The sequence below is a fragment of the Phacochoerus africanus genome, unplaced genomic scaffold (assembly GCF_016906955.1).
Source record: "Phacochoerus africanus isolate WHEZ1 unplaced genomic scaffold, ROS_Pafr_v1 Scaffold_34, whole genome shotgun sequence".
Lineage (NCBI taxonomy): Eukaryota > Metazoa > Chordata > Mammalia > Artiodactyla > Suidae > Phacochoerus > Phacochoerus africanus.
Window position 1 is genome coordinate 4,259 of NW_025927405.1, and position 15,199 is coordinate 19,457.

Genomic DNA, 15,199 nt, shown 5'->3' on the forward strand with positions numbered 1-15,199 from the left:
CATTAGACCCCTAGCCTGGGAACCTCCATATGCCGCGGGAGCGGCCCAAGAAAAGGCAAAAAGACAAAAAAAAAAAAAAGAATGGCTAGTCTCAAAAAGACAAAAAATAATGGGTGAGGATGTAAAGAAAAGGGTACTCTCATACACTGTTGGTGGGAAAACAGTACGGAGATTCCTCTAGAAATTAAGAATAGAACTACCAGACAATTCAGCTATTCCACTTCTGGGACTTATCTGAAGAATATAAGAACACTAATTTGAAAAGAAAAATGCACCTCAGTGTTCATAATGGCATTATTCACAATAGCCAAGATATGGAAATAACCTAAGTGTCCATTGATGGATGAGTGTATAACAAAGATATAGCATATATACACAATGGAATACAATTCAACCACAAAAGTATGAAATCTTGCCCTTGATAACAACATGTTTGGAACTTGAGGATAGTATGCTAAGAGGAGTAATTCAGAAAGTAAAGATAAAAAAAAAATGACTTCCCTCATATGTAGACTCTTTCAAAACAAAAAACAAAAAACAAACAAACAAACAAACCCGAACAAACAAAATAAACCAAAACTCATAGACACAGAGAACATACTGATGGTTACCAGAGGGGAAAGGAGTTGAGGGAGGTTGAAGTGATAAAAAGAGTCAAGAGTAAGGTGGTGGGTGGTAACTAGAATTTGGTGGATGATCACTTTGTAATGAACATAGAGGGTAAATTATAATGTTGTATACCTAAAATTTACATTCCAATTTTTCCTCAATAAAGAAGGAAAGGCAGGAAGAATATTTTCTAGATTTCACAAATGAACATAGAAATTGATATGAGGTAAACATAGATGCATTTTAGAATGAAATAAGCTCAATTTCTTTATCCACTCATCCCATGTATAGAGAGATATCCAAATTTAGATAGCTAATGAGTGCCCACACAATCCTCTCCATTTACTTTTTCCTGTAAAGAATGATAAAAACCGTACACATTTCTTGTAAGATATGGAGAAAATAATGTGGCTTCAAAAGAATCCCCATCCAGGAGTTCCTGTCGTGACTCAGTGGTTAATGAATCTGATTAGTATCCAGGTTTGATCCCTGGCCTTGCTCAGTGGGTTGAGGATCTGGTGTTGCTGTGGCTGTGGTGTAGGCCAGCAGCTACTGTTCTGATTCAACCCCTAGCCTGGGAACCTCCATATGCTGCAAGTGCGGCCCTAAAAGTTTTAGACCAAAAAAAAAAAAAAAAAAGAATCCCCATCCAGTGAAAAACCCAGAAAAATGAGCCTCCACACTGCACTGTGGTATCCAATCTAGAGAACTGATAAGGAAAAGAAAAAAAAGAAAGAAAGACAGACAGAAAGAGAGAGAGAAAGAAAGACAGAAAGAGAGAGAGAGAGAGAAAGAATGATCAGGGACATTATTAAGTTGGGTACACGATAACCACAATAGCAGAAAAATTCAAAATTCTTATTGACCAGACACCAAATAAGTTCAACAAGGTGAATTGATTTATTAGGGCTTGTCAGTTAGCCAAGGATCCAATAACAAATATTTACACTGACGGTCACTCTACCTTTTATAAGTGGTTCCTTATTTTGGAATGCTATAAAACAGAAAGGATTATCACCACTTCTGGCCAGCCCGTAAAAAATGGACACTAGTCTCCAAAGCTATTAGATTCCATTCCGTTGCCCGAGCAGCTGACTGTTATTAAAATACCTGGATTTTAATAATACCTGGATACTCCAAATCTGATTCAATGGAGGCCACAGGGAATCAGCTGCCTTATGCTACACTAAACAAACGGCCATGAGCCTTCCACCTAAATTTGAGAATTCTCTCTGCTCCAACATGATTCTGATGAAGTTGTTAACAAATTTATTTTGCAAGCTCAACAACTGGCTTCAGAAAGTGAAAGGAAGGTACCAAAGGAAAAAGAACAATATTTCACTCACCTCTCACAAAAATGTTTCAGACCAAATAACAGGCCTGTAGTACCTATAAGTGCTCAATTCTACTACAACATGTGCATTCCTTGACATGACATTCCATCATTTTTCTTCCCACTGGGCACCTGAAAAAAATGATGTTATGGTAAAGCATTATATCTGGAAACTTTCTCCCACTGTGGCTCATAAGGTTTATGGCCAACATTCTCTCTGCCATAAATATAATCCTAGCAAACCCCTACATGGTTCTCAAGGCCATTTTCCCCTCCCTAACGGGCCCTTTGAAGTTAGAATTTATCCAGGTGCCCCTCCCTTCAAGATTGCAAATACATCTTAGTAATGCATGTATTTTATTACACCAGATGGAGTGTGAAGAGCAATGGCTTGAACAGTCGGCAAATTACATTTGAAAGAATAATTTCAGTTTGTGGAATTCTTTCTGAGTTACATAGAGACTAAAGAACCCATTTTACTGAACAAATTATTAACTTCGTTTGTAAGATTTGACCTATAATGCAGAATTTTCACTGTACACATTACTCTCAATCTTCAGGATTGGTAGAAAGGACCAATAGTTCTATTAAAACACAGTTGTCCGGAGTTCCCGTTGTGGCACAACGGAAAGGAATCTGACGAGGGACCATGAGGTTGGGGGTTCGACCCCTGGCCTCAGTGGGTTAAAAGATCCAGTGTTGACGTGAGCTGTGGTGTAAGCTGCAAACTCGGCTCAGATTGGATCTGGCACGGCTGTGGTGTATGCCGGAGGCTACAGATCCAATTAGACCCCTAGCCTGGGAACCTCCATATGCCACAGGTGCAGCCCTAAAAAGACAAAAAAAAAAAAAAAAAAAAAACAAAAAACCTTGGATTTTCTACTGGCCCAAAAAGGAGGGATTGTGCTATTGTTTACACTATTAGTTGCTCTTATGTCAAACACCTCTGGAGAAGTTGAGATGCACATAGAAAAAATTTTCCAAAAGGTAAAATGGTTGAAAGATTGTAAGAAAGACTGACCCTCTAAATGATCTGTTTAGGTGGCTCCCTCAGGACTAGGGAATGTTTTCCACCCTGCTTCATAGGTGGTTATTATTTTCATAATAGGTATTACTATCCTTTTCCTAGCTATCAAGTTACTCACAGCATGTAGCACTGCTTGCTTTAAGTCTACTGCCAAAGCACAAGGACAATGATTGTACAAGTTAAGATGATTGGTCAAATGTGTAATCTATGAAATGTTTCCCCAGCAACATATACTTCTATGCTTGCTTTCTATATTTGATTAATTTACTCAATTCTAAAGTTCTGTGGTGGGGAAAACAATGTAAAAATATCCACTGACTCACGTTTAAAACTGCTTTGCCAGGGGGAACTTATGCTATAATCCAAACTGAATGTTGCATTTTCATGTGAGATGAGCCCTCTAAATACAGCTCATCTAATGACACATGAAAATCAAATTTATATGTTGAAGGATCCCCTTCCTATTCTAAATGAAACCTTAGGTAACATTTTCAGCCCCAGGATTCATAGTCTAAACTCTGCTTATGACTTTGTTCTAGCTGTTGGCTACATTGATGATAATCCCTATCATTTATAGAGTAATAATGCCTTACGCCTTTTTCTTTTCTCTTTTTCTTTTCTTTCTTTTTTTTTTTTTTTGGTGTTTTTCAGGCCATACCCATTGCATACGAAGGTTCCCATATCAGAGCTACAGGTGCAAGCCTATGCCACAGCCACAGCAACGCAGGATCTGAGCAACGACTGTGAGCTATACCACAGCTCACGACAACGCCAGATCCTTAACCCACGGCCAGAGGCCAGGGATCCAACCTGCATCCTCATTGATCCTAGTCAGATTCGTTTCCACTGAGCCACTACAGGAACTCCCCCTTATGCCTTTTAATGTATATTCAAAACTCCAATTAAAATAATAATGCTTAGGAATCCCTGCCAGTAAAACAGTATTGATAGCACTTCTGCAGCTCTAGGACACAGGTTTTGACCCCCTAGGCAGCACAGTGGGTTAAAGGATCCTGTGTTGCCACAGCTACAGTGCAAAAACCTGCGGCTCCAATCTGATCCCTGGCCCCAGAACTCCATATACCCACAGAGCAGCCAAAACAAAAAACAAAAAAGAATAATGCTTAAATGACTTTAAGATAAGATAATGGACATGTACAATGCACATATAGGCTAAAATTGGCATAAGTCCATTAGACATCCTCGAATTGACTCTCATCCTTGCCAAGCATTCTACTAGTATAACCCTCAGAAAGGAAATATTTACTGGCTTATTAAGACCTAGCATCAAGGGACATCATGATCTTGGGCAGGGAACCAACCACTGTGGCATACAGAGGCCACATGTTGGATCACCTAATGCTTCCTATCAAGGGAAATGTATGATCAAAGGGGGGTGGGGGGATGATGCATAAGTCATACGTTTCCCCATGGCAGGGCCATCAGAATAAGTCAGAAACAAAACAGACATAACGTGTCCCCACCGGTCATGGGCCTTTCCCGAGGGGCAATGTGCCTCTGCACGATACATTAAGGAGACCTCCTCAAGGCAGGAGGAGGCAATCAGCCTTTAAGGAAGATGACCCCCTTTCTTCTGACACTAGCATTGTCCTTTTTGAGGTTAATATTTCTTTCTCATCCCCTACGGGGGGGGGGGGGTGTCACCCTGACCTAAAGGCTCGCTCTGAACATGCACAGCCCAACCAAACACCTCTGATGGACTGTATGTGGAAGGTTAACTTGTCAATATGATGCATGATTCTTTGTCCCAAAATGTGTAAGACTACATCGCTAGCTCCTGACAGGTGGAACAGTCCTCAGAGCTTCTGAGAGTCTGCCTGTCTCCTGGGTTATAATCCTCAGTTTGACTCAACGAAAAAAATCTCCTTTTTCTCCCTAGCTTGAGTATTACATGAATTTCAACCACAGAACCAAGAGGGAAGTACATTTACCTTAGGAAATGTAGACCCTTATTTAGAAACCACAATGGGCACGCTCTGGAGACCAGGAACCTCAAGCCCCTCTGTAAGTGGGCTCTAAGTCTATAGATGATGGATCCTGTGAGCAGGAACAGCTCGCTGGCAAGTGATGTGGGGGGCGCATTTCAGTGGTGGCCCCCAAGAGCTGGCTGCAGCATTGCTGTGCCAAGGAGCAGAGATATGTCTGCGCAGGTGTGAACAAAGTGGACATCTGCCTTGTAAAGAGAAGAAGGTGCCTGCCTGGCTACAGTGTACAGAGGAGAGATGGGTCCCAGTGGGGAGGCCCCGTGCTCCAGGCAAAGACCTACTGATCAGCGCTCCAAATGACACGCCTGGCCCTCCAAACTGTGAAAATTGTGCCATTAGCTCCATTCACTTTCCCTAGGCAGAAGCTGCTAAAATGGGGGATGATGTATTTAGAGGATCTGCAATTTACACACTCCAAATTACAGTTGTTTTAAAATCAAAATGGGGGGGGCAGTGGCTGGGAGTAGGAATGATATGGACTCAGACTTTCTCTGTACCATGGGTAGTTTGGACTTTTCCCAGACTGGACTGCCTGGGAGTTGACCCTTGGGTTCCTGTCTGGCCCAACTTCAGCCTCAGGGAAGCCAAATACTACAGATCAGGTGGTTGCCTGGGACCCAGAAAACCTACAAACACCACCGTAGGGGGTCCTGGGGCATCCACATGGGCAAGGATCTGCAATTCTGCTGTAAGACTACCTCAGTGGTGGCTACCTCAGTGTTTTTCCCTCCCACTTGGTTGGAACCACCCCCTTGGAATTCAAGCTCTGTTGCCACAGTCACCAAATATGTGGCCTCTGGGATGTCGTTTCAAAATCAGGCCTTCTGCTTTATTTCTAGTGACATGTAGTTTGGGATTATGCAGATGTAACTATATATTTTTATCACTGAAAATGATAAGCCTGATGTTTCTTGCTGGCTGGCATCATCTGTTGTCACTGCCGGGGAAGCCTGCTCCCTCCCAGTACTTTTACATTTCTTTTTAATTAACGATTTTTTTTCCATTATAGGTGGTTTAGAGTGTTCTGTCGATTTCTACCCTGCAGCAAAGTGACCCAGTCATACATATCTATCACATTATCCTCCATCATGCTCCATCACAAGTGACTAAATACAGTTCCCTGTGCTATACAGCAGAATCTCATTATTTATCCACTCCAAATGCAATAGTTTGCATCTATTAACCCCCAGAATCCCAGTCCGGCCCACTCCCTCCCCTTGGGCAAACACAAGTCTGTTCTCCAAGTCCAGGAGTTTTGTTTTTTTTTTTTTTCTGTGGAAAGGTTCATTTGTGCCATGTATTAGATTCCAGGTATAAGTGATATCATGTGGTATTTGTGTTTCTCTTTCTGACTTACTTTACTTGGTATGAGAGTTTCTAGTCCATCCATGTTGCTGCAAATGGCATTACTTTGTTCTTTTTTATGGCTGAAGAGTATTCCATTGTGTTTATATACCACATCTTCTTAATCCTTTCATCTGCGGATGGACATATGGGTTGTTTCCATGTCTTGGCTATTGTGAATAGTGCTGCAATAGACATACCAGTACATGTACTTTTTCAATCTAAGTTTTGTCTCTACTTTTAAAGGTCCGTGGAGGCAGTTTTCAGGGTTGAGCCTCTGATTGGCGGCACGGCCAGCCAAGGGCGGTCCTTTCCATCCATAAGGACGTTTTTTCCACATGAACGCAGCAAACACTGTCCTAGTTCTGAGATGAGAGCTACTTGGCGCTTTCTCATCTACTTCATTGCTACACGAGCAGCTTTGGGGTTTCCTGGGCCATAGCTGCACCGAAACTGCCCATTTCTCTGCCCCGGTAGGAGGAGAGTGTGGGGCAGCAAAGGTCTCAGAAGTAGAACCCCCAAATACTCCCAGGACCTAACCGGGTTCTAGCACCGCTGCATCCAACCACCCCATGCGGTCTTAATAGCCGCGGTCCCAAAGCTTGCACCAAGCCTGTTCCCCTTGCACTTTCCCTGGCTGTGCTGAGCCCGAGGCATATCTGTCACAGAACACGTTTATATTGAGTTGTTTTCTCCGTGGCCACACCGTTTCTTTCTTCCAAACTAGCTCTTTCTCGGTACTCTTCCTAGGTGGGTGCACCGTTCTGTGCTCCGTTGTCGGCATTGCTTGTAGCTGGCACTATTTCAGGTGCTCCCAGTCGGCTTTCCTGAGTCTCAGCTTGGATAAAGCATTGGGTCAGAGTGATTTCTAAACTGAGCAAGTCCCGCTGGAGCCATTCCTTAGGGTACAAGTCGGGATTTATTCCAGCCTACAATTTTTCAGTCATAGCAAATTCCAGTTTTGGAAGAGCAAGTCCCCAGTGGCTCTGGAGTTGCACAGCATTGGTCGTCGCTCCAAAGCTAAAGTATGCCTTTGGCGGGGCCCACCTCTCCCTGAGCCATGGCTTTCTGTGCCCATCACACAGCTTAGTGTCTGTCTACCTAACACTCTTTGATGGTGGTGGAACGATGAGATTAGCCCTGAGCCCCTGTACCCTTTTTCGATGCCCTTAGTAGCATTTGATGGGGCTTTTTCTGTCACAGCACATTTGCCCCAGGTCTACTGGGAAGCTCAAAGGCATGATGTTATGCGATTGCTCTAAAGCTACAGAGACTGGTGTTAACCTTAGCAAAGATTGGTAGCTGTGGCTGGGAGTGTCCAGATGGCATGGTATTATAAAAAGGGATAACCTTATACCATTTTGTAAGATGGCATTTCTTTTATGGAGTTCAGAGGCATTTATAAGAAATACACTAAGTTAAGGTATTTCTTGAAATAAGATGGACTTACTTTTGCCTAGGGACTTAATGCTGTAGCCTGGGGGACATTCAAGCATGGCCTATTTTGTCATATTTTATTAAGATTTTTTTAACTTTAAAATTTTATGTCCAACTTTATGATTATTAATTTTAATTTATTATTTTTATTTAAATTTATTTTTTGCTTTTTTTTTTACTTTATGGCCACACCAGAGGGTGGCACATACAAGTTCCCAGGCTAGGGGCCCAATCAGAGCTACAGCTTCCAATGCTATAGACACAGCAATGCTGGATCCGAGCCATGTCTGTGACCTACACCACAGCTCACTGCACACCAGATCCATTAACCTACTGAGCGAGGCCAGGGATCAAACCCCATCCTCAGATTTGTTTCTGCTGCGCCATGATGGGAACCCTAAATTATTTTGAATGTTAAACTATTTTACACTGTTATTTTATTTTGTCTTTTTGTCTTTTTTTAGGGCCACACACACAGCATGTGGAGGTTCCCAGTGGTAGGTGGTCCACGCCAGGAACACTGGATCTGAGCCACTTCTGCGACCTACGCCACAGCTCACGGCAATGCCAGATCCTTAACCCACTGAGCGAGGCCAGGGATCAAGCCTGTGTCCTCACTGATACTCGTCAGATTCATTTCCGCTGAGCCACAACGAAATTTCCAATTGCAAAGACTTCTACTTGATGTAGATATCTCATTGAGCCAGAAACAAACTGTCCATAAACTGGGATATTTCAAAGCCAAGTCTAGTATGAAGCTCAAAGACACAATGTTACAATTACAGGCTGGCTTATAAAGTAAAAACAGGGAAGTTGTTTAACCTCTGCAACAATTGTTAATTACAGTGGGTGTTTCCAGACTGTATAGGCTTGGTTAAAAGTGGTTTTCTTATACAAATTTAGAAGGATAGCTTAACTTTCTTTTATCATTTTTCAGAGGCATTTACAAGAATAACTACTACACATGAAAGTTGCACTTATATTCGTGAATAAGCTCTATTTAGTTTTGCTTACCTGGATTAAATGATTTTGTCTGTTTGGGGAATTCCTCAAGCCTTGTCTCATTTTATTTTCTTTTAATTCCCCCTTCCATGTTTTGGGTCACTCTCTTACCAAGGCAAGAGTGTGAAAACCAGTAGAACTTTACTCTGTCTGGGATCTAGTCATTGGCACTCAGAGTCATGCAGTCTCCACTGTTTAAACATTTGAAATGGTAGTGGCAAAGTGCCTGTTATCAATAGCTGCACACCCATCACCCAGTTCTGGGAGTTGTCCAGGTTCTGATGGTTAGCACTTATTGTGTGAGTGACTGCCCAAAGGCAATTAAACCCTTGAGAGGATACTGTGTACTAGAGAGATTAACATGGTGGTCATTAAAAAAAATAATAGACAAAAGCTGAAAAACACTGAGAAGGAAAGATTCCAAGGAGCCAAGATTTAACCGAAAAAATAATCAGTTATAATCAGATTCCAGTTTTACCTTTCTAAGTCAACCTGTAATTTTTGTCTGATAATGTGTAATTGGATTACAATTTTTTGATGAATTATTTACATTGGTACAACATAATGTATTATCAGTAAGATATACTCATGATTATTTCAGAGAGGACAGACATGAGGATGTTTTATTTCAGAAGGCAGTGTGGTAGGTGAGCTTTCATCTGAGTTGGCTTTCATTGGATGTGTGCAGTCAAGTATTTAATCAAAGGCATTTCTATGGAAACAAAACTTAATGCTTGGAGCAAATTATCAACTCAGTTTCTGAATCTGGACAGCAACCAGTTGAGAAGATTTGAGTTTCAAGCATCCTTACGTGGTGGAATGAGGATGACAGTTTTAACCAGATGGATTTTCCTGGTTTGCAGTTTGACTGACTGTGATGATGTTTCTGGGTGTTCGGATGAACTCTCTGAATGCCCCACATAGTAAAAGGCATGAAGGCTGTCCACACATGATTTGCTTTGGTAATTTCTATAAAGTTTACAGATAAACAACAAAATCTCAACGACAATGAACAGAACTACAATCTGATAGTGGGTATGTTTTGGTTTTCTATGAAAACATTCTACTCGGCCAATTTTCATCAAAGGTAATTACGATGAAACTAATATGTTTGTAAAATTAATCTAGTATCACTTCACTTGGCTTGGTTATTTACATAAGTGTCTCAAGACTCATGATTCTATGCATCTTCTCAAATAGGACATTTCAGTCAAAATGTTGGTAATAACCAAGGGGCTTTATTGACTCTATAAAGTCAACCTTGACTCTTCAAAATTGTCTGATATTAAGGCATCTCAGAACAGACCCTTTAAAAGTCTCTATAGTCTAAGAAGTAAAGCTAAGGGCCTGTCCAGTAGTGTCCTGTTACAAGGAGTTCCGATTCCTGTCGAATTTATGTACTTACCTATATTGTCATGAAAAATAAGAATATTTAATAAGAGGTACTGAATTCTGGAGGGATTGGATAGGGATGGAAAAGATCAATGTTCCAACTTTTGTTCACAATAGTATGTTTTACCAAATGTCTAGAGTTCTAGATAGCCATGTGAGAAAAAGAATGTTGGAGTTCCCGTGGCCCAGTGGTTAACGAATCCGACTAGGAGCAATGAGGTTACGGGTTTGATCCCTGGCCTTGCTCAGTGGGTTAAGGATCCAGTGTTGCCATGAGCTGTGGTGTAGATCACACACTCAGCTTGGATCCCGAGTTGCTGATCCCCTATGCTCTGGCATAGGCCAGAGGCTACAGCTCCAATTTGACCCCCAGCCTGGGAACCTCCATGTGCCACGGGTGTGACCCTAGAAAAGACAAAAAAAAAAAAAAAGGAACGTATATAAAGATCTAGATAGCCTTTTTAAAACAGAGAAAATAGGTAGAGTCTAGAAAACAAAACATTAAAGAACCAACAATTTTGCAAATAAAGTCATAAAAATTATAATCATCTTCCTCAGTTTATTCAGTCTCATTTAATTAATTTTTGTTTTGCTTGATCTTGGGGTACCAGTTTTAGCATTACAGTTTATCAGTATCATTCATTAGTTTGGGAAATTCTTACCCAGTTTGCTGTTATGATCTTCAAGTTATCATGAACTTAAATTCTAGAGTCTTTTCCATGAACTTCTTGAAGATGAAGCATTTCTGCATGCTGATGATTGTAAATGATTTCTGAGAAGAATCAAGAATAAAGCAATAATTGGCACAAGACTGTAAATAAACTATACTTTAATTAAAAAAGAAGAAAGCAATAACGATCCATGAATGACAAGAAACAAAAAATAGCCATAGTTAAATATCTAGTGACAGTTCACTAAGAAATGATGCAAATCACAAGTAAATTTGGTCATTCTTGTGATTTACAATATTTTAAGATAATAACTGACATTATGACTGATACCCATATTTCAGGACATATAAGATTTGGTGGAATTTCATATAATTTCTGATCTTATATTTATAATATAGACACATAAGATATAACCTATCACTTTTTCCTCGATAATGTTTCTTACGCAATTTAACATATCCCATGAGCCTAATCAGTTTAATATCTTGTCTTTTTATAGGAGGGGAGAACAAATCTTTTTGAGATTTTCCAGGGACTCTCTGGAAAATTCCAAAGTTAGTTCAAGTTCAAAACTACTTCATTCAGGTTTGATTTTGGATAGTTTGTCAAAAATGTCAAAAGGTGTATAATACTTGACCAAATAGGACCACAGGTCACAGTAAAATAATATTTAGTTAACCAGTCTAATAAACATAATTAGAAGATTTCAGAGACAAACACAGAAAGTTACAAAGTAGTAAAAAAAAAAAAAGGTGGCAAAAACAATCCTTAGTTCTTTTAATATTGAAAAATCTTTGTTATATAAGTAATCAAAAACCTGATAAAGACTCTAAAATAAAGCACAGGAAATATTTTGATAAAGCACAGAAGGTTTGTTTTTAAGATTACATAGAAAATATATCAAAACCTTTCTAATCTTATAAAGAGCAGACAAATCATCTAAACTATTTTGTGGTTTTAACAGAAAATTAAGGAAAGAAAATTAAATTTTAGTTTTATATCAGTGCATTATTTACCTCATTTTTAAAAAAACCCTCATGGATAAATCTATTCATGCTAGCTTTAACACAACAAAATAATTACACCCACAAATTAATATATCCACTTAGATTTTTTTCTTCCCTTTTTTTGAAATAATCATTTTATTTTAGAACAAAATTACTCTTTTTTTCCTTAACGAAAACATATAATATATGGCTCTCATGCTCTGTGTATTAAAACATGTCCCATTTTCCTCTCAATTTATACAGTTTTTTCTCATCTGTCTTATTGTTTCTAGCAGTTTTACTTTCACATATTGATTATATAGTTAACCATTAGTAAGCTTTACTTTCCAGTGAAAACTAGGAAGCTGACATTTGTAAACTGTCATATATTAGCATGCTATGAATATTTATATAATACATATATGAGCAAACATGATATAAATCGTAACAAGTTGTAATTCTTACAGAGATATGTCTTTCACTACATAATTTTGATATAGGGGAAAATGTTTACTACTAGACCCAAATATCTTTCGTCTCCTTGTAAAAAATTAAGAAGGCAAAAGTAGATCAACTTTAACCTAGATTTAGCAATTAATATTTCAGTATATTAGCGTCTCTGGAAATGACTTAGATATTCAATGAATATCCATCATTTAATTTTAACTTAATATAAACTTTTATCTGACTTATACCTATTTAAATGACTTGTGTTTTACAGTCTTTTGTTTGGATTAACATTACGCAGCTAACCATCACCTTATTTTTCTTGCTGACAAATTTCAAAAGACAGAGATAACATGAATTTATTAGACTAGTAAACCCAGGTAGAAAAAGTTGTATCTTTGCATTATATACAACCTTGACGACTCTGAAGACATGTTTGTTTTAATGAAACCTGAAAACTTAAACTACCTTTTAATTAACCGAAGATTATTCCAGATCGTGGGAACCTGAAAACCATGTGGGTTACTTTCTACATTTCTGAGAGTTCAAGACATAATTTATATAATTGCTTAGTTTTCTTTAAGCCAATTAAGTAGAAATCTTTTAAATACTACATACATATAACATACATACATATATTAGACGGATCTACGTAAGCATACAGATATACATAAATAAATATACACACAGAAACGTTGCAGCTTTCATTTAAAATTCTTAGCCATGTGTCAGGTTTAATAACACAAAACTCAAAAGTTTAGCTACATCCAAACTGTGCTGCTAGGAGATGGAATAAGCTAAGGTTACCTGCTGATGCCTAAAGCTTTCTACTAAAGACTTATCTCCTGCTCTGTAAAAGTTCTTTTAGCGAAGCTATTTCTGGAGTCATTTTAGTACATTCTGCACCTTCTGCATACCAATTAAAGAATGTGTTGTATGGCTACCCATAGTTTCCAGGATCCTCTCTTTTTAAGAGGACCCCTAAGAAGAACTACCTTGTGTAAGCCCAAGATTCCTCAATGGCCACTATAATTCCACATTATCCAAAGGTTCACCCATTTTCCTAACAGGCTCAAGATCCTAATTTCAGTTTTGGACCAAGTGGAACCCATCTTTGACTTGAGATTCCCTAAAGCGTTTGTTTTGTTTTGTTTTTGTCTTTTTAGGGCCAACCTGGGTCATATGCAAGTTTCCCCAGACTAAGGTTGAATCAGAGCTGCAGCTGCCAGGCACAGCCACATAGCCACAAGGGATCCAAGCCACCTCTGCATGGATACTAGTCCAGTCTCCTGAGGCATCTTTTAAAAAAATCTGACGGCCTGGTTTTTCAACAGCTGTTCCAAAACAAGGAATCATAAGTGCTCTTCTTTTGAGCAAATTAAGGTGATTTACTACGAAGCTTCCGCAAAGACCCTTCAACAAAACCTGAGATTTCAACACAAAGGGAGTGGAACTCTACTCTTACCTGAGATTTACCCTCAAACTCCCAGAGCCACCAGAAGGCAGTTAACACAGCAGGCTCCTTGGCTATCAGTACCTTATCTGCCTCTGGGTGCTTAAGGGGTATTCTTCCCATTCTACCTGACGACAACACGGTTAAAATTCAGAAAAGTTTTCTGGATAGAAATATTTTACTGAGGGAGAGACAAACTGTTCACAAACCGGTACGTTTCAAACGGAAACCAAGTATAAAGCTCAGAGGATTGACCTTTCGGGACCGCTGACAAAGCAAACAGGAAGCTGTTTGACCTTTACAGTGATTGGTTATTACAATGGGGGTTTCCAGCGGGAAGGAGATTGGCTAAGCGGTGGTTATCGCATCCCGGTTTTGGACCGTTACTTGAGGGTTGTTTTTAAAAACAGTTGTCAAAGGCATGTGTAAGAAATAGCCTACATTAAATTTCCGTAAGTTTTGAAATAAACTCGATTTAGTTTTGCCTTAAACGGCTCACACTGTTTTGTCTGCTGGGGGGATTTTCAAGCTGGTCTGTATTTTATTTTGAAATTTTAATCCCACTCCATTCATTTTATCACCTGCAAGTCCGGTCTTTCTCCCTGTTAGCAACACTCAATTCTCGGTGTCCGCAGTTTCTAGGTGGCAGCACCCTTAAAAGTGCCAAGACGGATGTTTTGGCCACAACATTGCCTCTTGCATGGCGTCCGCCTTGCTGGTCGCGGTGCCTTTCGTTCCTTTGTCCGCGTTTTGTCCGTCGCGACCTCGGCAAGAGCACTGGCCCGGCGTTTTCTCGGAAGTATTTTCCACTGGAGCGGAGCTGGTGTTTCTCAGGGTCGCAGCCCGGAGGCCTTGCCGTTTCATTCCCTCCCCCCACCCCCCAGCCCCGGAGTGGGTGGCTGGCCCCAGCCGCTGAGCATTTGCTTAGAGCCGGTTTCGATTTGGCAGGTTCCGCGTCAGCTTGTCACTGATTCCCCAGGCGTACAAGTCGGGGTGTGCCCGTGAATGCGATTTTCAGGCCGGCCACCCACCGCAGGGTCGCGGGGGTGGGGGGGGGCAAGGGGGACGGGCTCCGGGTTTCAACCCCCGAGAAAGCACCAGCTCGGCCCTAGTGGGAACTGCTCCTGAGAAAACGCCAACCCAGTGTACTTGCCGAGGCCGCGACGCGCAAAACGCGGACAGAGCACCTAATGGCGTGGCGACCAGCAAGGCAGGCGGCAGTGCAGATGGCCATGTTGTGGCCCAAGTCAAAAATCCCTCTTGGAGTATCCCGTGGCGGCGCAGTGGTTAACGAATCCGGCTAGGAATCAGGAGGTTGCCGGTTCCATCCCTGGCCTTGCTCAGTGGGTTGGGGATCCGGCGTTGCTGTGAGCTGTGGTGTACGTTGCAGACGCGGCTCGGATCTTGTGTTGCTGTGGCCCTGGCGTAGGCGGGTGGCTACGCTCCGACTGGACCCCCTAGCCTGGGAATCTACACGTGCCTGGGGAGTGGC

The 15,199-nt window shown here is 40.8% G+C and overlaps 1 long non-coding RNA gene across 2 annotated transcripts; it reads right to left on the reverse strand.

Annotated features, from left to right (window-relative positions):
• Positions 1–1,415: 1,415 nt before the first annotated feature.
• LOC125119289 (uncharacterized) lies at positions 1,416–14,537 on the reverse strand. Of its 2 annotated transcripts, none has more exons than XR_007133063.1 (3): positions 14,289–14,537; positions 10,813–10,922; positions 1,416–2,074 (listed from the first exon to the last, which is right to left on the reverse strand). It is a non-coding gene; the product is annotated as an uncharacterized LOC125119289 (long non-coding RNA). The 2 variants fall into 2 exon arrangements; XR_007133062.1 differs by having other exon boundaries at positions 13,720–14,537.
• Between the last annotated feature and the right edge of the window lie 662 nt (positions 14,538–15,199).